Raw genomic sequence first — 23,881 nt, 5'->3', positions numbered from 1 at the left:
CAAAATTCTCAAGCAGCTCTTTTAAAGCCATCTCTTTTCTGATCTTTTTTTTCTCTCTTGCTTTCTCTCTCCTTAAAACATAAAACCTTCTGTCAAACTTCTTGCATCCTCACTTTAAAGTGTTATTGATGTAAAGTCCAGGCTTGGCACGCGTGCAAGAACATCCAAACTCAGAAGATGAAATACAACTTGTTGTCTGAAAATTATTTTTCTCTTTTGACAATCTTGCTGATTATGTAGCTCACAACTAGAAAATAGTTCATTGGGAGAACTTTTCTTGCTGGGTTGCAGGGAAGTAGGGAAGGGCCTAGCTCCTTGAATGGGGCTTTTTAATGGAGCTTCTCCGTAATGTTGTATATAGCCTAGGTTAGTGAAACTGCTTTGCTTTCTTTACATTTCTCATTTTAAGTGCATCTTCTATGTAAGTGTTCCTCAGAGTGAGTAGACGAGTTATGCAGGAGCACAAAACTACTCGTAGAATAAACTGAGAAGTATGCCAGTAGTTACGTAAGGAAGTCCAAATTGATGTTATTTCCTTTAGCTTCCCTCTGAGAATACGTGTCCTTGCTTACTATGTATGGAGAAGTTGTGGCCATTTGAAAACTTTGTTCTGTAAATTTTTCTCTATCCACTTGCAGTTTTGTCTTCTGAAGTAGTGAAGCACCTTCCCGTTTCTTTCTTTCTGTCTGTATTTCATATTTCTCCAAATGCATTGGATAAGCAGTATTGTAAAGCCTTACTAGTGACGGTACAGTAATTCCGAGTTATTTCACAACTTAGTTCATTTTTGCTTTCCGTTAAAACAGAAAATCATGTGTAGCTGTGGGAGTTGTTAGCCTTTGGACATCTGCCTTTTTTTGAAGGAAAAAACGTAACTGAAACAGACCAGAATGAAGAAAACTCCCTATGCATGCTGTTTCTTATTGTTCTCTTGGTGAAATAACTTCAAATACGTAGTAAAAGGATTAGATAGCTTAATTCATTATTTTAAATTTAAATTCAACTGTTACTGATACTGAAAACTGAAGCTTAGATATAGTTATCTCAGAGCACTCTTATGTGTCCTCTGACAATGATTTTAAACTTTGTATGACTAAAGATTTGGGTCTGTATAAATAACTTTTGTCCACAAACTTGCAGACAGATAATGTTTTAAAAAATTAATTTGGGAAACGTCAAAATATGTGAAAAACTTTTGGGTTCAGTATTCTTTTAAGATGATGCTATCCATGAAGCCATATTTTTTTTTAGTGTTTTTAAATTCTTACTATTGTATTGAAAACCTGCAAAATATAGCTGATGTGTAATTTGAATTAATTTACCCACACTACAGTATGCTTATTCTCTTCTAGCTCTAAAAATAAATGTATTTTATAACAAAGCAGGTATCTATTATCTGTTTACGGTTTAGATTATACTTATCACTTCTCTTACTCTTTAAGAAGTTAACGCAACTGTTGTAACAAGGAGTTAGTTTCATGTATTTTACTCATTTCTACATATTTCATGTTTTCCGTAGAGAAAAAATCCTTTTTACATCTTTAAAACGTTTTGTCTATATGATGCAATATTCCGCTGAAGCCATGTGGAAAGAGTACACCCTTTTCTGTATTTTCTTAGTGTTTGTTTTTCTTAGTATTCCATCCAAGATGAGGCTAAAAATTTTTTGTCTACTGTAACTCTACATTTCACCTTTATTTATTTTGTAAAGTTATCCAGGATCTGTTTTTGTGGATTGCATTATATACCTTTTGGTGACCTAATATGAAATCAAGCATAAATATTAACTGTGATAAAGACCAACCTCTTCATTGGCGTGTATTTCATACCCAGCAGAATTTAGATAGATCAATAGCAGAGTAGATCCTCTTTGATAGAAAGATTTACTTGGTATATGATGACTTCTCCTTACCTTTTAGTTTCAGATACACTGTAGATACTTCATACCTCTGGAATGACCGTGAACACTTAAAATCCATCTGACAGAAGAGATTCTGAATTTGTACCATTCCTATGTGTGCCATTTACTGGCCTGGAGTAATATTCTCCCAATTTTAGAATCAGAGAATCATTTAGGTTGGAAAAGACCCTCAAGATCATAGAGTCCTACTGTGAAGTTAACACTGCCAAGTCCACCACTAAACCATGTCCCTAAGCACCATGTCCACACGTCTTCCTCGGGCAGCCTGTTCTGATGTTAGACAACCCTTTCAGTGAAGAAAATTTTCCTGCTATCTAATCTAAACCTTCTCTGGCACAACTTTTCTTCTTGTCCTATCATTTGTTACTTGGTAGAGGAGACTGACCCCCCACCTTGCTACATTCTCCTTTCACGTAGTTGTAGAGAATGATAAGGTCTCCCCTCAGCCTCCTTTTCTCCAGGCTAAACAGACCCAGTTCCTTCAGCTGCTCCTCATAAGACACTTGCTCTAGATCCTTCACCAGTTTCCTTGCTCTTTTTTGGACATGGTACAGCACCTCAGTGTCTTCCTTGCAGTGAGGGGCCCAAAACTGGACACAGTACTGGACAGGGGACGAACGCTTCCCTAGTCCTGCTGCCCACACTGTTTCTGATACAGGCCAAGATGCTACTGGACTTGGCTGCCTGGGCTCATATCAGCTGCTGTCAACTAACGCCCCCAGGTCCTTTTCCTCCAGGCAGCTCTCCAGCCACTCTTCCCCAAGCCTGTAGCGCTGCATGGGGTTGTTGTGACCCAATTGCAGGACCCAGCACTTGGCCTTGTTGAACCTCATACCATTGGCCTCAGCCCATCATTCCAGCCTGTCCAGATCCCTCTGTAGAGCCATCCTACCCTCAAGCAGATCAACACTCCCACCCAACTTGGTGTCATCTGCAGACTTACTGAGGGTGCACTTGATCCCCTCATCCAGATCATTGATAAAAATACTAAACTGAACTGGCCCAAATACTGAGCCCTGGGGAATACCACTTGTGATCAGTTGCCAACTGGATTTAGCTCCATTTGCCACAACTCTTTGGGCCTGGCCATCCAGCCATTTTTTCATTCAGTGGAGAGCATGCCTGTCCAAGTCATTAGCAGCTAGTTTCTCCATGAGAATGCTGTAGGGAACAGTGGCGAGGACTCCGTCAACCAGTCTCTTAGAGGACAAAGTCTGCCCTCTGGAAGTCCAGGGTCGCAGTTCTGCTGACCACTCCCCTTACTTTACGTCTCGAAGAATCAAAAACTCTATCATTTTGTGGTTGCTATGCCCAAGATGTCACATCACCTGTAAGTCCTTCTCTGTTCACAAACAGTGGATCCATCCGGTTGACTTGCCCTAGTTGGCTCACTCACCAGCTGTGTTAGGAAGTTATCATCTACACACTCCAAGAACCTCCTACACTGTTTCCTCCCTGTTGTATTGTGTTTCCAGCAGGCATCTGGTGAGTTGAAGTCCCCCACAAGAACAAGGGCTAGTGATTGTGGGACTTCTCCCAGCTGCTTACAGAATATTTCATCTGCTTCTTCATCCTCGTTGGGTGATCTATAACAGACTCCCACCACAATATCTGCCTTGTTGGCATTTGCCCTGATTGTTACCCATAAACACTCAACACTCTCATCACCATCATTAAGCTCTAGATGATCAAAACACTGCCTAAAACACAGGGCTACCTCCCCACCTCGCCTTCCTTGCCTGTCCCTTCTTAACAGCCTGTAGCCATTGATAGCTGCGCTCCAGTCGTGAGATTCGTCCCATCAAGTTTCAGTAATGGCAATTGTATCATAGTTTTCCTGCTGCCCAGTGGCTTCTAGCTCCTCCAGTTTGTAGCCCATGCTGCTGCTTACATTGGTGTAGAGGTGCTTCAGCTGGGCTGTCGGCCATGTCACCTTCTTAGAGGAACACCCCTTAATTCCTTTGAGATACTTCTCTGGTGTTTCCCTCTTGGCTCCTATTACCTCAGGAGCCCCTGGTTCATCTCCGTAAGACTGAAAGTGTGTTGCAGTGTAGCCAGCATATCTCAGAGCTACAGGCTGAGGGCTTTTGCTGGCTTATTTTACGATGTAAGGCAAGGCTTTGAGTAGGTGGCTGGTGAAGGTTGGACAAGCCCTGGCAAAACCCCAGTGGTTTCAGTGAATTTACACTGATTGATATCAGTTAAACTCTGCATTCAAAAATTACATGTTACTATTCATAAGATAACTTTATACTTTAGCAAGTTTTAGAAGGATTGTATTTTTATTTTTTAAAATACTCCAGCCCAAATGAGAATATTGCTCTTTAATTGCTCAAAGAAATTTAAATAGAACTGCAACTTCCCAATTAAAAGAAACCTTTTCATTTTAAAATGTATTTTTCTACTTAGTATTTTGCTTTCATTGTCAGAATATATGTTGCACTAATGATGTTTCCTACATAACAGGTGTTGTAATGCATAAAGCAGCATAGCACTATTTCTTCCAAGCAAACCAGGCAACAGTGACTTAAGCATCTCATGTGATTGGTAATGTGATGAAAGAAATCACTGTTGCCACCAAAGGTTTGCTTTCGAGGAAGGCAGTTCCAGAAGTAATTTTACTTCCATTTTGCAGTTTTATTATGGGGCTAATACACTCTGTCTTAGAAATATTTTTTTAATATATTCAGAACTTACAAAACAGGGCTATCTGATAAGGAAGGAAACAGTGTCAGAAAAATGAGACTAGGGTGGAGAGAATCCTCAACTCATCCAGCAGTGTCTACGTTTTTGAGATTTTTTTAATTATATTTTAGTAAGACACACATGTATGGTCAAATCTAAATACTGCTGAATGCTTACAGAAAGCCACAAATCACTTAATGTCCCTCTTTTTTTTATTGTGTAATGTAACAGAAACGGTGTTTATGGCATATGTAGGGGCAGGATCTGTTTCAGTTGCAGAATTTTTTAGGAAATCCCAGTAACTACTATGAACATCTCCGCTTCATTTCCTTCAATAAGTAACATCTGGAAGAGAGAACTAGAATTCTTAAGAGGCATACTGATGAAAAAAAAGGAAAAGTTTTGTCTTAAATAAGTATATTCTGCTTCTAACTAAAATAATTGTATTGAGCTATATCTTACACAGTATTCGTCTAATACAACAAACACAACAAATCTCCATTTAAAGATTTTGGTTTTTCAAAAAGAAATGTTCATGTTTTAGAAGTGGAATAAGTACATAACTGTTGTTCTTTGTTTAGTGAAGTAAGTGTAATATTGGCACAAGCAACAGATCTCACTTAAAAAATTGCAAGTACAATAACTGAGTTTGCCTTATAGAAAAGGTCTTTAGCCTCGATCAGCTTGAGAAAGAGAATGTATATTATGTGTACAAAAAGGATGTATATATGTGGTAAATCTCTGCATTCGTATTGTAGTTTAGATGCTGGAAATCACCTATGTTGGAATGATGTTGGGAGAACACCTTATGGAATTTGGCTAAGGATTGTGAATTTTTAATACATTTCAGTATGTACTAAAATACTGTAAAATATTTTACAACATAAACAGTCCAGTTAAATTTCTAGAAGAAATCTGTGGGTTTTTTCTATTGCCATTTGAATGCAGCATTTCTAGCAGGTATCTCATGAGCAAAATCAAATGAAGGATATGGACACCACATAATTTTCTCAGTGTTTGGCTCATTAATGTTCCATGCAGTCATTTTTGCATCTATCTTTCTCCATTTTCCTTGGGTGGGCAAGGATTGCTGCAGTGGAGGTGGCCGCAGGGGCTCGCAGTGCACCAAATATTCCTGGTTACCCGCTCCTCCGGTAATTTTATGCAGTGAAAGAGAGTTTGAGGTGCTTGTCACCCTCTACTTGCAAACTGCCTGCCTGTGGCTTCCTGTCTCGTTGATTCTCCTTCCGGAGAATATAACTCAGGAGTATATATAGTCCCGTGAGTGGTATGTCTAAATGACCTAATTTAGCTACAAACTCATGAACATTTATTGTAATGTGCTTCTCTAGAGAAATATATCTAGCACCTTGAAAATTGCAGTAGTCCACCTTATTCTCAAGAGGCTGAAAATCACCCAGAAGGCTTTTTCAATCTCTCATTCCTGAAACAAGTAATTGAGAAAATGATAACTAACAATCTCCATTAACACATATCATTTGTGAACATCTCAAATGCCCCACAGTCAGGGTTCAAACTAGGGCAGAGCTCACAGATGAGCTCAGGGGCGGGAGGTCCAGATACAAGCCAAGCCTACATTCTAATACAGCCTTTTTTCTTTTCTTTTTTGGTAACTTTTAAGAGCAGACCTAGTTTCAAAAGTGAATTAGGCTGATCTGAATGAAGGACTATGTACTGAATGAGTACATCTACACTTTAGTTAACTCCAGTTAATCCTCGTGAGTATTTATGTGTTTACACATGGAGAAGCCATTAGTTTTGGTAGTGGGTGGCACCTAAAATGTGCTACTGAAAGAGATTTTTTTAAAGTGGAAGAAAAATATAGGAACCACTTAGTTAATTCTTAAAATAGGTATACTTAAAATTATGGTCCATGTTTCTCACTGTTCACAATAGCATGCACAGAAGTAATAAAATTAATAGAAAAATAAAATATGTTCCATAAGCAATAACCTAAATTCATATAAAAATTAATCAGTAAGTATAACTGCAACAAGCATAGCACTTACCTGAGCTATAGCTGTGATATAAAACTGCCTGTATAATGTATCAGAGAGAAACTCAAAGCAATTATTTCAAACCCAGTTCCTCAAGAACTGCGTGATAAATGCATGCGGCTTTGGAATCCAGCACAGCTTGTGAGTCAGTAAAAAGCTCTCATACTACCAAAGAATAGCTCAATTTAAATATCTGTTTCTTACGCCCAGAAAAGTAAGTGGCTATTCCAATATAAGTGTCTTTTTTTTTTTTCCTTCTTTTTTTAATATGATAAACCTATGCTCAGGACCAAAAAAGCTAGGTGGCTTCCAAGTTTTCTGAAAGAACCCAGAACAGTTTAACATCTTTGAAGAAAATAAACACTTAAAAGTCTGGCTTTTAAACTGTGTTCCAACAGAAAGTGAAAGAGTGTTAATCTTGCAGTGCAGTAACAAGTGAAGGGTTTTTTGGGGTTTTGGTTTGCTTTTTTTTCTGAAAGGGGGATAAATTTATCAACTTCTCCACAAGGCCTTTGGCAAACAAAACAGATAAAAAATACAGAGTGTTAATATCCATGTACAATTATTCATGTATATCTGGGTAAGTTTTAAGTCCTTAATGTGGGATAAAAATAAAGTAAGTAATGGCTACTAGAAGGTTGTCCTGAGGAAAAACATAACAGGAGCATGAAGTGGGTGAAAAATATGAACAATATTGATAAGGATTCAGTAGTCAAATGATGTACGTTTGATGAGTTGTACATTTGATGTACAAATGATGAGTTCATGGCTTTTTTTTCTCTACAGCTTTCAATTTTGGTGGTTTGTCTGTTTAATAGTTCTGATTTCAGACGATTTCTGTCTGGCTCCAAAATAGCCAGAAGGCTGTCTTCCACTAGCAGCCTACCATTGCATTAACACAATTACATATGTTTTCTTGGTAGCTTTTCATGGCTAAGTCTTCTTTTCACCAACTGAGTAGGATTAATGGTAGCTTAGACATTAATCTCCAGGGTATCGCTGATTTAGGCACGGTGATCTATTCTGAATGTGTGATCACTAATTTCAGGTTTTAATTAAAGACATTATTTTTTTCTATATAGATCAGAATACTGAAATCATAGATTCTAGTTACAAGATCGAGAATGCGCTTTCACCCATTTTACATGATATCAAGGAAAGCAATTTTGATCTCGAAGGTTTTTGCTTGGCTCTTTTTTTCCCCTCCCGTTTTTTTTCTAATCACCATCTTTAGACTATGGATGGGCATGTTTCTGATAAATCGGGAAATAACAGTTCAGTTTAAGGTCCTGCTTCAAGTCACTGAAACTGCTTTCTCTCTTCCTTTTGGCCTTCTGCAGGTACTCTAGTGCACATAATGCGATGTGATGTATTTTCTAAGTGTCTTAGGTCCTCTGCCACACCATTTCTTCTATTTGCTATTTTGTAACGTAGCTCTATGTTCTCATTTGCACTAAGAGTTTTGAAGTATTTTCAGCTACAGCATTTTAAAGTTGTGAAGCATATCATCGTATCTGGCATTTGTTCTCAGTGTTAAGTTTTGCTTTTTTCTTTTTCCTTATGTCCGTTTTCTTCCTCTATGTTCAGCACTTCCCAAAGCCTTGTTTTCTCTTCCAGGGTCACTGGTGCAGTACTACTGACTTTGTGATGATATACATTGTGGCAAAAAAACGTAGGGAGCCTCATTCAGATAAACGGTGTCCAGAGCAAGTGATTTCCATGACATGTGACTTCTGAAAATGGAAAATTAAGATTTGTGCAAATGCAGAAAGATCACCCTGTTAAATGTGAAGAGCAGTCCACAATATTGTAGCTTGAACAGAGGGTAAAAAATAGTTTGATACCTGTAGTATACCTAACACATTGACTTGTTAGAATTAGTGTAGATCTGAATTAACTTTCAGTAAAATATATTCCTGTAGTAATTTTATTTAAAATGTTTCTGAAATTACTTTTAGGTCATGGTGAGTTACTTGTTTCTCACTTAGTCGTATTTCTGTGTGTAATGTTAGCATGTGACTGTATGACCGAATTGATGATGCTTATGTCTTGACGATCAGCTGAATGGAATACTTATCATCTCTTTTCATGGAATTTCATGGAGTTTTTCAGAGTTGGAAGGGACCTCTGGAGATAATCTAGTCCAACTCCCCTGCTAAAGCAGGACTGCCTAGAGCACATTACTCAGGACTGCATCCAGGCGAGTCCTGAAAGTCTCCAGAGAAGGGGACTCCACAACCTCCCTGGGCAGCCTGTTCCACTGCTCTGTCACCCTCACCGTAAAGAAGTTTTTTCTCATATTTGTTGGAACTTCCCATGTTCCAGCTTGTGCCCGTTACCCCTTGTCCTGTTACTGGGAACCACTGAAAAGAGTCTGGCTCCATCCTCCTTAAACCCACCCCTTAGATACATGCGAATGTTAATAAGGTCTCCCCTCAGCCTTCTCTTCTCCAGGCTAAAGAGTCCCCACTCTCTCAGCCTTTCCTCATAAGGGAGATGCTCCAGTCCCTCAATCATCTTAGTTGCCCTATGCTGGACTCTCTCCAGTAGTTCCCTGTCCCTCTTGAACTGGGGAGCCCAAAACTGGTTGCAGTATTCCAGTTGTGACCTCACCAGTGCAGAGTAGAGGGGGAGAATGACCTCCCTTGACCTGCTGGCCACACTCTTCCCTACGCAGCCCAGAATTCCGTTGGCCTTCTTGGCACAAGGGCACATTGCTGGCTCATGGATAATTTACTGTCCACCAAGACCCCCAGATCCTTTTCTTCAGAGCTGCTTTCCAGCAGGTCCACCCCTAACCTATACTGGTGCCTGACATTCTTCCTCCCCAGGTGCAGGACCTTGCACTTGTCCTTGTTGAACCTTATTTGGTTCTTCTCTGCCCAGCTCTCCAGCGTGTCTGTGTCATGCTGGATGGCAGCACGGCCCTCTGGGGTGTCAGCCGCCCCACGCAGTTTGGTATCATCAGCGAACTTGCTGAGCATACACTCTGTCCCCTTGTCCAGGTCGTTGATGAATACATTAAACAATACTGGTCCAAGTATTGACCCCTGGGGGACACCACTGGTTAGAGGCCTCCAGCTCGACCCTGCTCCATTAATTGCAACCCTCTGAGTCCTGTCACACAGACAGCTCTCAATCCACCTCACTGTCCCCTCGTCTGGTCCACACTTTCTCAGTTTCCTAAGGAGGATGTTATGAGAGACAGTGTCAAAAGCCATGCTGAAGTCAAGGTAGATGACATCTGCTGCTCTGCCTTCATCTAGCCAACCAGTTATAACATCATAGAAGGCTATCTCTTTGGCAAGCAGCCTTTTTTTTTTTTATTATTTAGAACTAAGTAACCCTGTTTGTTTAGTATAAAAAGTAAAGATTTAATTTGTGCAGTATTCTTGACAAAGTTGTGTTAAGATGGGAATTGTAATGGTCATGTTGTTTTTGTTTTAGAGTTGGTTTCAGCCTTGTTAGAGAGGCAATCTAAAGGCAATGAAGGCAGGCATGGGAAAATGAGGATTTCTTCTCATTCATAAATTACCTTTTCATATGTGAGCCAGCTTCCTGGTTCCTGAAGCAGGTTCGTCAGTTTCAGCTTTTCTTTTGCAGCCTGACTGAGACAACATACTTCAGGGATTACCGAATATAGTCCACAGTCAAATTCAATCCCCAGTATTCTGCAAAAGCAATTCACAATGTAATAATTATGAAAGCATAGAATGTATAGGCATGCCCAGCTTCTTATGTTGTATAGAAACTATTAAGTATCTCCTCCATCGTTATGCAGGTTATGAGGGGCAGCTGTCTCCTGCTTTGTTTGATGTCATTTGGGTATGGCTCAGAAGCTCATGGCAAGCTGCCACTCTGACACTTGGATGACTAATTTGGTTTCTCCCAGGGTACTTGTTCTGCTTGTTGCTTGTTCCAACATCTTTATTTACTCATGATGGAAGGAAAGACCAGCATTAATCTGGGCAAGGCCTCCTGATGAAGAGAAAAGTTTACTTACACCATCTGTCTTCAGGTTTTTTTGGGGTACAAACCCCTAGCACTCAGGTTTCTGTGTTGGTGTGGGTACTGTTGATACACCACTTCAACATTTAAAACTGAAGCTGGACTTACCTGTAATGAGGTGCTGAGAGGATTGTACATGAAAACAGTCAATATGGTGCTGTCTTTACCATGAAAAATAATAGTAAAGTATGCTTAGGGTTGTATTCCTCAGTTATTTTTATTAAATAGTAAATTATTTACCTTGCTCACTGAATCTCTGGATCAAAGTGGGGAGACCAGTATCACAGCATCAGTTTCTTGCTTCTAAAATCATCCTTCTGAAATACTGTTCTAGGAATGTTTTTAATACTTCCCTTGGCTTCAGAGTATATAGCTTTCCTTTTATAATTGTAATTCTAGGACAGTAGGAGATGGCACTGTCCACAGGGTATCATCTTAAAGTAATTTCCTTTCCCATCTCTTCCTTCATGTTGCCATTAATTTTTTTTTTTTTCTTTTTGGTGGCACATGCAACATGAAAATGCACTCAGTAACTGTACTTGTTGTAAATGAAGGCCACAGTATTCACAGTAATCCTTGCAGAAGGATTGCAGGGCATTTTTAACATACAAAACCTGTAATTAGGCAACACAGCCTGTCATCACTCATCAGATATATATGGTGGTTAGATTTCCAGTATGGTCTGATGCCAGCACAAGCAGGGAGAACAATACAACTTCCAGACCTTTGTAAGACACTGATGGAGTTTAGTTAATGTATCTGGTTCACATAGGGATAGTAACTTCTGCAGTGCTCCTTCAGTACAGACTACAGGAGTTATTCTCCTTTAGATTTCAGTAGAGAGAAGATAAGGCCGCTACACAGGTTAAAAAGTTAGACAATTCTTTTTTTGTTGTTTATTCCCTCTCTATTTTTTCCTTTCATTCCTTTCTTGACATGGAAGTATTAGTGCCAGACCAAAGACATTGCCATTGATCCCATGAGTGGTAGAGGTGAAGAAGGTTGGGTGCATTTTGAGGTTGGTAACAATCAAGCACTTTTACTTTTTTTTCTTGATCAAAGCCTTTCTTTATAATTGCAGCAGTGGAGTTGCAGGTAGGTACAGTATGTATAATGTATCAAGACTTACAGACAGAATTTGTGGATTCCCATTAAAATAATATCAGGGAGAAGAACAAGCAGTGACATCTCCGAAAGCATTGAAATGCCAACCACAAATGTGTGCTTGCCTTAATCTGATGACACTGCTTGTCAAACCGTTGGTATTTGTCGGATCAGAATATAATTTCTAACTAAACTTCTGTTTCCTCCTCAAGAGCCTGCAAACTTAGTTAACTTTTTTCCTCACTAACATGTTTTCTAAACATGCTTACAGCCTGCTTGTCAGAGCTGAAGCAGGACTTGTGACCCTCTCAGCACTGTGCAGTGGTGCGGGAGGCTGAGACAGCTTCTGCAGAGCAGCAGCCACAGAAGTGTGCACAGGCAAAGCCTCCTGTTCTTATCCATACTGTTTTGTTCACTATGTGGGTTTTTTCCTCCCTTACGCTTGTGTCATGTGCTGACTCTCAGGAGGAAGCGCTGCAAACATTTCTGGCTTTTTGCTGCTTAAATTGAAAAGAGGGTGACCTACAAAGAGCAAAAGACTCGCTGACCTCAAACTGGTGTCTTACTTTTTTCCCCTTATAGAATGGAATGATTTTACTGCTCTGTGATTAGTGGTTTGTGAAAGGTAAATGTGATTGCTGATCCAAATTTGCCTTTGGATAAATACTTCTCCTGGTGCTGAATTACTGGGTCCCCTGGGTATTCTGGTAGCTTTCTCCATCACAGAGCCCCTAACTAAGGAAGATTTTTCTGTATTGTGAAAACCTGAATTTTGAAAAATAACGAGGAAGACTATTTGCAATTTGTGACCAAAGAAAAAAAGGACTGATCACTGCATGGAAAAATCTCATAGCAGAATTTGATACCCTATTTTCTAAGATATTTTTTTTTGTTAAAGCCATATTCTAAAATTTAAAACAGATCAATATGCAGCAGTTTAACAGTTACAGCAACTAGTGTGCTGTAGAAGGAAATTATTGAAAGAAAGAAGATGCAGGGGAAACAGCACTGAGATCTTCTGGAAATCATGAGTTCTGGAGTTCCTTTGTCCCATGCCACAAATAAGAGAAAATTTGGTATTTTCTTTGAACTGTGAATTTCCTAGCTTTCCACTAAGTGATTTTTATTATTTTATTAAACAGTTAGAAGTAATTCACCAGCGTAACACCAGTGCAGTGAATTACTCAGCTACTGTAAATCCGTTGTAATCCACAGCCAGTGGATTTTGGTTAAAAACAATTTTGACAGCATGACAGAGGTTGCAACTGACAGTACTTCTACAGAATAGGAGGTGCTCCAACATAGTTATGTTGGTGTCTGAACCAATATATGATTGTGTTTTGACCATAAAATTTAGATTTTATTATAAGGGAAATTCCGTGCTCCGTCCTGTAACTACACAGTTAGCGTGCATCATTAATGGTCCCTTCTATCTGCTCAGTCTTGACCTTTTTAACTAAATCTATCATTTAAATCAGTCATTTGAAAATATGTACTAGTTACAGCATAAAAATAATAGCGTGAAGTGCACCAACGTAAAAAGGAGGTGTCAGAGCCATGTCCTTACCATGTATTCTCCAACTTCCCAGTCTTTTAAAATTTTACCTTCTGATAACATTTCCAAGTAGGATTTCTGATCGTGCCGATGGACGGAGAGCGTATCGTCCGGCACAAGCCTCCTGCTACTTTGTATGTTAGGCTGCAGGGGTTGTTTAATGACAGCAGTGGTTGCATACCCAAATGCACAGGCTGCCAGGTGCTGACTGTGGCTCCGTGGGCTGTCAGGTCACTAACTGTCATCGCACATTAAGATTGACTGTGGGGCTGTGGGGCTTTTGCAGACAATTTAGTGATCAGCACTTCCAAAGAAAGTGTTGGGTGGCTGCAAAACTGCTGTAAAGCCTCTTCTAATTCCTCCCTCCATCCCTAACCCCGCACATTCCCCTCACCCCCCCCCAAGCTGTGCTCTCTTTAATTTGATTAATAATGTCCTGGCCCACCTACAAACATGCAGAAGTGTTCCTGGTCTGAGATGTGTTCTGTAGGTGGGGTGATTACGTGAAGTCAAACTACTATAATTATCCAGTGAAGCTAAATATTATTCACATTCCAATCCAATTCGTGGTTCATTTTAGGCCAGAAGTCTGAATCAAAATACTTATCTACCCTGTCCAAAAAGGGAATTATGGTCATTTTCATATTGAGAGGGAGTTTAAAGCCCACTGAGGAGAACAGAAATGTTGCTAACATTAGTTAGTACTTGGTCAGGGCAATAGTGCTTTGCTGGCTTTTTCAACAAAATCCTTTCTTGTTTCTTAAGATGAATTAATGATATCTTCTGTTTTAAAAGACTAATTACAGTCTGTTTTTCTTAACCATCTAGTTCCATCTTAATATCAGCATTTGCCTTAACACTGTAATTCTAAATCAAAATGTTTGTTTGTGCATGTGTGGTAGCTGCATGCTGATTTTCTAAGTAGTTGCCTGTCTCTCGTAGTATTTGTGATCAGGGTAGATAAGGCCTATTAATACGCAATTTTTCTGGATAGCAGAATGTAACAAAAACAGCCTGTCTTTTCTACACCAACAGCTTCCCTAAGTTAACTTGATAAATTTGTCTTTAAGACTTTCTGGGGAGCTGCCTTGGGCATTTCTGAAAAAAAATTAATAAGAGGGTAGATTTGGAAATAAGTGGCAAAGTAGAATCTGTTGACTCCAGGAGACTTGATGTGATACATCAGTACGTGCTGTTGACTTTGTCCCTAGAACTTTGTCTCCTTGCTGTGTCCTGGAGAATCTCGAGAGTATATTGCACAGCAGGATTAGGTGACTGAGTATGGAAATCTTCCTGTGCTGATAATGAGGATGCATGGTTTTTCTCAACAGACTGTGTTGCCACTTTTCTACCCATCTTATCCATTTTCCAGAAGCTTCTTCCAGATAGAATTTAATAAAAGTTAATTCATAAAAGCCCTCAGTTTTGCTTTCCTTCACATAGATTTAACTCTTGCCTGAAAACACAGGCTTTTGTAAACCAATTAGATTACTGAATACAAATGACAAGCAAACAAACAAACCCCTCCAAAAACCTGTTTCCCCTCATTTGATGACTAATGGTACATTTATAAGTACCGTGTCTTATTTTGGCTAATGTCTTGGGAGGATAATCCATTTGTGCTTTGGCAGATAAATAAGCCTTCCCAAATCGTTGTTAAAAAGCCTAATGTGACCTCTCCCTGTAAATACTGAATAGTTAGTAAACAAAATTAGTAATTTAAAAATACATATTAATTAGGTTGTCAGACTATGAATCAGTTCTACAAACACCAGGCAGCAAAGGAAGAAGCTTTTCAAGGTCTTACTTGTATAAAACTCGATTCTGTGATTTCTGTGTAGGAAAGATGTTGTGTTTTACTGGTTTTTCTTCCTAATGATAAAAATTGGCAGCATGTTTCAGGAGTCTGGTATTTTGCCTGAAGCCTTGAAAGAGGAGTCAGCAGTGCTTTGCTGTCCTTCTTTAAATAAGCTCATCTTGGTGTCTGATTTGAGCCAGCAGAAATACGGTATATTTCTAGGAATGAGAAGATTGTACCTAATTTATAAAGAAGCTATCACTTTTTTAGGTCACACATGGCATAAAACTTTTTTTAATTCTCCCTCAAGGCATGTTTCAAATAGTTACTCATCACCGTGGTATAATATGTCTGTGGTTTCTCCAGAGAAAATAATGTTGGGTTGCTATCTTTAACATCTTGGGGCTAAATTCATTCTTGTGTGACCCTGTTCTAAACAACAGGTTTTCATCTGAGATTACATTTTGCCCCCTTACTTCATTCCTGCCGATTCATTACTCTAGACGTAAAGGGATTAAGGAGCGCACTCGAAAGAAGTAGGTGATAGGGTAGCTTTGCATGCCTATGGTAAGTCCGAAGCTCATTTTCAGAGCTTACTTCCAAGAAATGAGGTAATTGTTTAGAAAGACAATCTTCTTGGTTGGACAACACACAAATGCAACCATTTAAATTAGCTGCAATTTTTGCAGAGGAAAATTCCTACTGGAATCATTCATTATTTTGAAAGGGACCCTCCCAGTCCTCTGATATTTCTAGAAATACCAGTTTGAAATATCTGCCTTTGCTGTTATGTGTTAGTCAGCAGAGGGCACTCTTCTCCTTTAAAAATAAGAGAAAGTATGGCTTAAAAATACAGACACTAAATGCTTTTCTTTGTGGTGCCTTTTTTTTTTTTTTTAAATTTATGAATTGTAATTGTGAAACTTGATATGATAGATTTTGGTACAGGATTATTCTTCATGTCTGGAGGAGGGCCACGAAGATGACCAGGGAGCTGGAGCACCTATGCTGTGAGGACAGGCTGAGAGAGTTGCGCTTGTTCAGCCTGGAGAAGAGGAGGCTCCAGGGAGACCTTATAGCGGCCTTGCCCAGAGAATCTGTTGAGGCCCCATCCCTGGAGGTGTTCAAGCCAGGCTGGATGGGGCTTTGAGCAGCCTGGTCTAGTGGGAGGTGTCCCTGCCCAGGGCAGGGGGTTGGAACTAGGTGATCTTTAAGGTCCCTTCCAACTCTAACTATTCGATGATGATTCTATGTAATACTTCCTTTTCTGAATTGAAATGGAGATGTGATGACATGATTCCCTTAAAAAGAACCTGCTGTTTCCCTGTGCCTGTCCTGTATTCACCATAGGTTCTTCCCTAGATTGTAAATGCTGTGAAACTTCTGCAGTTGCTTTGTGTAGGCAAAGGTGGCTTAATTTCTGAATTGCCTCAATCAACTGGCTGTAACCTCTACTCTGTGAAGAGGTGTACACTGTTTTCAGTACTAGCTGTTTGAATCCGTGAAGCCAAGCAAATCTGCTATTCCTCTGATCCTTAAAAATGTCTGTCGTGCAAGATTCATTCAGGCTTTATACACGAGTGAGGCCCAGCAGGAGTGCTGTGCATCTGTACGCTTCTTAAGTGAGAATTCACATAGTGAAACGTCCTTTTATTTTTTTTAATCCACTTACTGTTGTATTGCAATGGTTAACTGAGGTAGTGTATTCTTGCAGGGTTATGAAGTACAGCCAGTTATTTTGCTTGAAAATGGAATGAAAATTTCAGCATGTTGATATTTATGTAGCATTCTTTTCAAGAAAATTCAACTGTACCACTATACAAAAATATTACTGCGGAAATAATTTCCCATTATTTGCAATGCTGTTATTGAGCACTGTTCTTCAAAAACAGATGCTACGGCATGAAGCCTGCTATAAAGCTCTTAAAACCTCTGATGCATGTAAAGTAGGAGAAGGACTAGTTAAAAGTTTCAGTGATTTATCCTAGCTTCTTGAGAAATCAATATAGAGAGACTGGCAGTTGAATTTTTTGGTGGTGGGTTTTTTTTAACCCCTTCTGATTTCCACATCCTTTTTTAAAAAATTATTTTTCTGTGGACAAAGCAAGTGGAAGATGCTTTTCATGAAAGATTGTGAGGGGGCTCTTTTGGTTTGTTATCACATGGTCCAATACTTTGAATACTGTTCCCTCTTGACAAGCTCGTCAGGCACATCTTATTGAACCACGTGCATGATGAGGAACTGTGGTGAAATGGAAAGTGTGTCCCTGACTCTAAGGCTGGCATTATTCTCTGCTCACTGCTGTTAAAAACCACTCTTAAGTCTGTCCCAGTTTATACCAGTTTATAGAGAGAGTTCTTTGAGTTTACCAGATGCAATACACCCCCTCCCGCCTCTGTATTTACGGCATGTACGCTTGATGCAGTAGATTCAGTGACACTTAACCTGGATTTTCAATTGGAGTAACACTAAAAAGCATTCCAGTAGTTCAGATTTTTGCTGTGTGTATATGAACTGGTTTAGGTAGCTCAAGAAACAATGGTATATTTTCTTACATCTATGTAGGTTCGTTATTTGTAGGATTACTGCACAATATTTGTTTGAAGATCTCAGAGTAAAAGTGGTCCTCAGGAAAAAAAAAAAAAGAAAGAAAAGCCTAGGGCATGGATATTTTTCAGTAAACATGATTGTATATATATGCTTGAATGTGTTCTTGAAAACATTTGTTGATAATATGATCTTTATGTAGATACAGCAGTAATTTGGATAATTCGTGTTAGCTACAAAAACGGTTGTGAGGGGGATTTTGTTGCCTATTCCTGCTTACACTGGTTCAGATCTGCAGTGTTTTTGTTAGTTTCTGTTATTGCAGATTTAAATTAAATTTGAAAATAGGTTTCATTACTAGGTTAAGGTTTTACACGCTTGGGCTTGGCTATTATTAATTGTGAGGACTTCACGAGGATGTAAATTGTTGCTAGTGACTATGTCCACAAGGAAAAGTTTGGATTTAGTTTTATGTTCAGCTTATCAATGTTAGAACTCAAATGCTAGAATTAGTTTTGAACTGTTTCAGAACTTCAGCAGATACTTTGCACTACTTCCTTCGAAATCTTAAGGATGTATCTGAATGAAGATATTAATCCCAGAATTTTGACACCTGCTTGAAAACCTTTGAAAATTTGCAAATAAAAGTAACATTTGGAAAACAAGTTAAAACATGACGTTCTGGGACTCTTTCATTTTTAAATCTAGTAGTAAAGTAATTTTGTAATCCAGTGCTTTGGATCTCTCTTTACTTATGTGGCCTGTATTTTACTTGTTGCTCTGTTTTCTTCAAAGCAAAATTAGACAAAGCCTGGAAAACAAACCAAACTTGCTGAATTAATGTGATACAGCCCTAATCAAGCAGTTAAATGTGTATAATTGAATTCTGTATTTAAAGAAGTGAATGCTGTTGTTCACAATTAGAATTAGCAAAAGTGAATGTAATCGAGTGGATGTTTAGGCAGATTATTTTACGCAGTTTCAGGGCAGAAAATCTAGCCTCCCAGCAAGACAAAACCAATTATGTGGAAGTGAATTGCTAAAGCAGTTGGAAAAGATACAGTGGTTGGCTCATCCATAAAGAGGTTTCTGAAAGTCAGCAGAATTTGCCCAACTCTGCAAAATAAAAGTGTTGTCCAGGGAGTAAAGTGGTTTCTGGTGGTTTCTGAATGGGATCCTCAACAGCAAAAATGACAGATTTTTACAGCATGTGTCAAGACAGTATTTGCTAGCTACCCAATTTCAGGACCAGTGTGTAAAAATTTCAGCTAGGGTGCTACATTTATTACCAGCAGGAGATGTGAAAGTGCCTAATTTATATTCCATTGCAAATGTGCCATGCCACACACTCAAGAATAAATACTAAGTATGATGGGGTTTGGAATAGGTCTTTACAACCCACTGTTCAGTTTTTGGACATTGATGTGATCTTCCAGCTCAGCTTTCCTAGCCATAGCAATATTTGAAGACTGTAACAGCCTATGCAGTTATTAACAGGCAAAGCTGTAATGCTTAAAACGATCTGACCTCATAAAAATGTTACCTAAGAAAGAAAGTAGCAAAAGTCCCCTAGAAATCTTGAGGATCTGCTTGAAGAGTTAGAGTTACGAAACTTTTAAAAAAGAGGATAAAAGAGGCTATCATTTTTGTTTAACAGTTCAGATACTATATAGAGCATATTATATTTTATATCTAAAAATTAAGTAACTAGATCTAGTGAAAAAGATAAGGGGAGAATGAAGAGCTAAAATCGGAAGTTGAAATTTCTGTTTCTCTCTTTCACTTCTGTCATCAGAGAGAACATAGGGCAATTGAAAAGATGTTATCTCCTATGGAGCTTAGATCTGTGTAGCCAAGAGAGGGAGTGAGAAGGTCCTCTGTCCCTTCCAGTCACAGGTATTTCTGGTTTTAGCTGTTCTCCCTTCTCAGACCGGGAGCACAGAGAATAAAAGAGGCTTAGAAATCACTGTGATGTTAGTAATTAGATGTAGTCAGATAATTTTAAAGATTAGAACACATTTCAATTTCACTTTGCATTTGAAAAACAGACTTATATCTGTAATTTTCACCAAGTCTGAAGTCTCTGAAATGCCACTATATCTGAAATGGCATTATATGCCTGGAAAATTGCCTGGTATACCAGACTCCGGCAAAGCATTGGAGATACTTTGGTAATTAAGACTTCCATGACAGAGAACACATGCTCCAGCATACTATAATTATGTGTCATCTTCTAGGCCATCTATATCTGTAAGATTTTTGAGCGGTTCCTCAGAAGTTGCATGCAATTGCACGGAACAGTTTGCCTTCAGAGCTACCCTTTGTTTATTCCCTATATTACTTCTTTCACAGATTTGTTGTGAACCATTAAAGGATGGTTTAGTGATGAGAAGTCAATGAAGGCTGTGTAATGCTGTAATCGTATGTGTAACGTGTATGCACTATTTTTATTTGAGGGTTTGTCTTGTGTTGCAAACGTTTGATCAGCCCAGTGAGAGCATTACTGAGGTGATTATAGAGTCCACAAGTTATCCCATTTGGGCAGAGAGATGCCAAGATTGTTGGAATACATTACGTCAGGAGGGTAGTAAAACTTAGTGGTAGTGTACAATATAGTATATAGGCACTATATTGATGTTATTGCATGTCATATTATGGACTAGAACTCTCTGTGTGCATGCTCATTTGCAGTGAAATGGCTCTGTGTAAATGAGTCTGAAATTCTAATGGGAGTTCAGTTTACCCAACTGAGGTTTTGCCCTTTCACTGCGAAAGCATGAAGAAGCTATTACGCTACCTTATTTCTCCCTTTGTGCCTGCATAGCTGTGCATATCTTCAAGTTGCAAGTGGAGCTGTGGTGAGGACAGGTTTGTGAGGCTCTGGCTGCCTTATGTGTAAATGACTACAGGACATACGGATTGACAGCTGCAGCATTCTCATTCTTTAAGTGTTACAATACACATACTTAGTTTATGCACTAAGTTCACCCTACCAGAAACCATTGCAATTACTGAAAGCCGCTGTGGCGCTGTCTTTCTGTGGTTGAGATTTTGGAATACGTATGTAAAATAAGTAATGTCTTACCATGTTTTAACAAAATGTAAAACATTCTAAATTAGAGATGTTTAATGTAACTTGTGGCATGTTTTTTAGGCAGGAACATATAAGGCTTGTTCATGAACAGTTACAGCTGCATCTGCATTTAATATGATAATATAAATACAAGAAAATTGCATGGTAGAATAGGCAGAGAGCTGCTTGGCTATCAGTTAAATTATAAACGTTGTGGATCAGGAGTGATTTCAAATCTGTATTTTGAGATTTTCCATAATTTTTTGAGTGTTATAATTTTGGATATTTGCACATGAAATTCTTGGAAATTAACTCTACTAAATATGCTGTCCAGGTAGGTCCCAGCTTTTTTTAAATAACTGCTGTGGAAAAATGGAACTTGCTTCATGCATGAGATCGAAAATTTAGCTTTCACTCATATATTCAGAAGCTAAAGACATTGCTTAAGGAAAGTGATATTATTATTATTAGATTTACTTTAGAATCTTTTCCATTCTAATTGTGTTGATAAGGTTCTCTTTTTCCCACTTCGCCTTATGATGTGATTTCAAACAAAGCTAGTCTGTGAGTGTTTTTTAGCAATAAAAATAACTAACAGTATAACAATACAATAAGGTAGTTCTTCACTGTATTTTGCCTTCATTGTCAGTCAGTCCATTAAAATTAGTTCAGTCTTTTGGGGGCTTCACAAAAGAGCTACTATTGGCAGGCATTTGTCAGCAAGCAGATGATTTATTTCTTAAGTATCTGCTGTTTAATCTAGTTTTTCGTTATCTGTCTGTCAGCTAGGTCTGAAATCCTGTTGCACTGTTTTTCTGAGAGAAAATTCAGGCTTGCTAGCAGTTTCTGACTTGTAATTCAGTTCAGTAACAGGACAACAGTAGCCTGTGGCAGCTTGAGACTTTTGGGGTGTTTATCACCTCTACTCCGTACCCTCAGTGGTACGTGCTCTTCACAGGAGAGGGACATGTAAATAAGTAAGCTAATAAAACAAATAGAAAAGTTCTGTCTTTTCCTGCAACATCCTTATGTATCCATAATTCAGAGTGGCTTCCCTGACCCTGCATGTTTATCACAAATCAGGCAATTGGAAAACATGCTGTGCTTTTTGGCTGTTCTGTCCTTCCATTTTCTATGAGGTCATGAATTGTCCAGGAGAAGACAACAGGCCAGTTTTCAGACTTCCAGGATTTTCAGATGCTCTGTGGCCATTCTTGCTTCATACAAAGGCAGAAAGAAGAGGAGAGAAAGCAACATTACTCTTTTAAGCATTTTTGGTTGATTAAGCTTTTCCTCAGAGACCTGGGTAATGTTTCATTCTGAAGACTGATGCTGCTTTACAGAAAAAAGATGACTGATTTAGTTCCTCCTATAACTGGAAAGATGAAATGGATATTTGGCATCAAGTGGGTTTTTTCCTGAGTTTATTCGTCTAACTGCTGTTGTTCCCATAGTTAACCACTGTGGTAATTCAGTAAAACACTACTTTAAGTAAATCAGTAAAACCCAGCTTAATTTAAAAATACGTAAAGAAAGCAAGTACTTTGTAGTAGTGTAACGTCAACTTATTGAAGGAAAGGAAGTCTTGTGCAAATACTAGCCACAACTAATGTAGTCCTGCAGCGCCAGAGAGCAGAGTCTTGAAAGTGTGAGCCTTTTTTCTTAACTGTTTCGGCAGTTGTGTTTCCCTCTTGAAGCAGGTTGTGTAGGATTGAGGTATCTCCAACTATCTTTGGGAATCCCATAATTTTCCTATTTCTGCAAAAGTAAATTGAAGAAATACGTTTCCTGAAGTCTTAAATCCATTCTTCCTCACCCCGGCAATATCAGGATGTGTATTCTTGTGGGACCACTGTAGGTTTTAAAAACACATGGCAAACCACGTTTTTCATATATCATGTGTTTAGGTGGGTTGAACATTATATCCTGACCTTATGTGCTGGAAGATGTATAGTTCTACTGTGTTTTGGTTAAAGGGAGTGATAAGAATATATAATTCTGCCTCAGAATTACCCTCTTTCCCATTCTGGAGACGTACTGTTCTAAAACAACGCTCTTAAAATTAAATGGTACACCTAAATAACACCTTATAGTAAAATTGAAAACTTCCTTAGAGCAGAGAACAAAAAATGAAAAACAAACGAACAAATAAGTACTATAAGTAAGATAAAGGGCAGTGGTTTTGGTTCAAAGGGGAAGCTTCTTGTGTCTTGGAACAAAATAAATTTTTGTTTTTCCTTCAAATTCTTTTAAGGACAATTTGTACATAAGAAAACTGTGCCTGAATTATTTGGCTGTAGAAAACCTGTTAACTTGAAGGAGAGTGTTCTTCAAGTAATCACAGAATTGAAGTGATAGTTGAAGTGTATTTTTTCACTTGTGGATGTGTAAAGGCGTATGAATATGTGTTTGTGTCTGGTTAATATGGTATGGGTATGCCATTTAACACTCCTGTGACTTGTGAGGCAGATCTAGAGACAATTTCTAATAATCTTGCTTTTCTTTTTTAGTAGTAACTTTGTTACATTTGTGGTAACATTAAGAATTTTTTTTATCAATCTCTCTAAAAGTCAGATTTCTTCCCTCCTTTCCATTCTCTCAGCTACCATCAGCGTCTGAATCTGTCCAGTTCGTTAACTAGGCATTGTTTAAAAAGCATGTTTTATGTACTCCAAGATTGTACCTGAAAAATTAAAAATGAAAGCTTTCTTTAAAATGAGCTTAATTAAATACAAATTTTAATGTGAATGTAAATAATACTAGATGGGAGTAAGCATAGTCTGAAATAAGGTTTATTAATTCACTTTCTGTCATAGTACCATATTTCGCACTATTTGTTTGAACACACTGTGTCATCATTCATTCATAATTTATTCAGTACTCTTCTTTATTCTTATTCATTCACCATTTAAATTCTTCCCCAATAAATCAACAGTACTTTTTTGTTTCCTACACCATCAGTAAGTTCATTCACATGAATACAGATTTTGGTAAAATACCCATCTATGCTGTTTTACTGTCTTTTCTGTCCTTATGTTGTCCACGTGTTCCAGGTTCAGTTGCTAATGAGTGGTTCAGTTGGTAGAATGGATGGTAGGTATTCTGTTTAACAGTGTCTTTTAGCGTGAAAGGTAAATAATGTGCTGATCCATGGAAATCTATACAATTTCC

General features: G+C 38.5%; 1 protein-coding gene across 1 annotated transcript in view; it reads left to right on the top strand.

Moving 5' to 3' along the window:
- The window catches only part of LOC141735875 (guanine nucleotide-binding protein G(q) subunit alpha-like), a 137,262-nt gene that overhangs the window by 71,460 nt on the left and 41,921 nt on the right, over positions 1-23,881 (top strand). The gene's annotated exons all lie outside the window — the stretch shown is intronic.

The sequence above is a fragment of the Larus michahellis genome, chromosome Z (assembly GCF_964199755.1).
Source record: "Larus michahellis chromosome Z, bLarMic1.1, whole genome shotgun sequence".
Classification (NCBI taxonomy): Eukaryota; Metazoa; Chordata; class Aves; order Charadriiformes; family Laridae; genus Larus; species Larus michahellis.
This window is presented reverse-complemented; position numbering and strand designations above follow the sequence as displayed.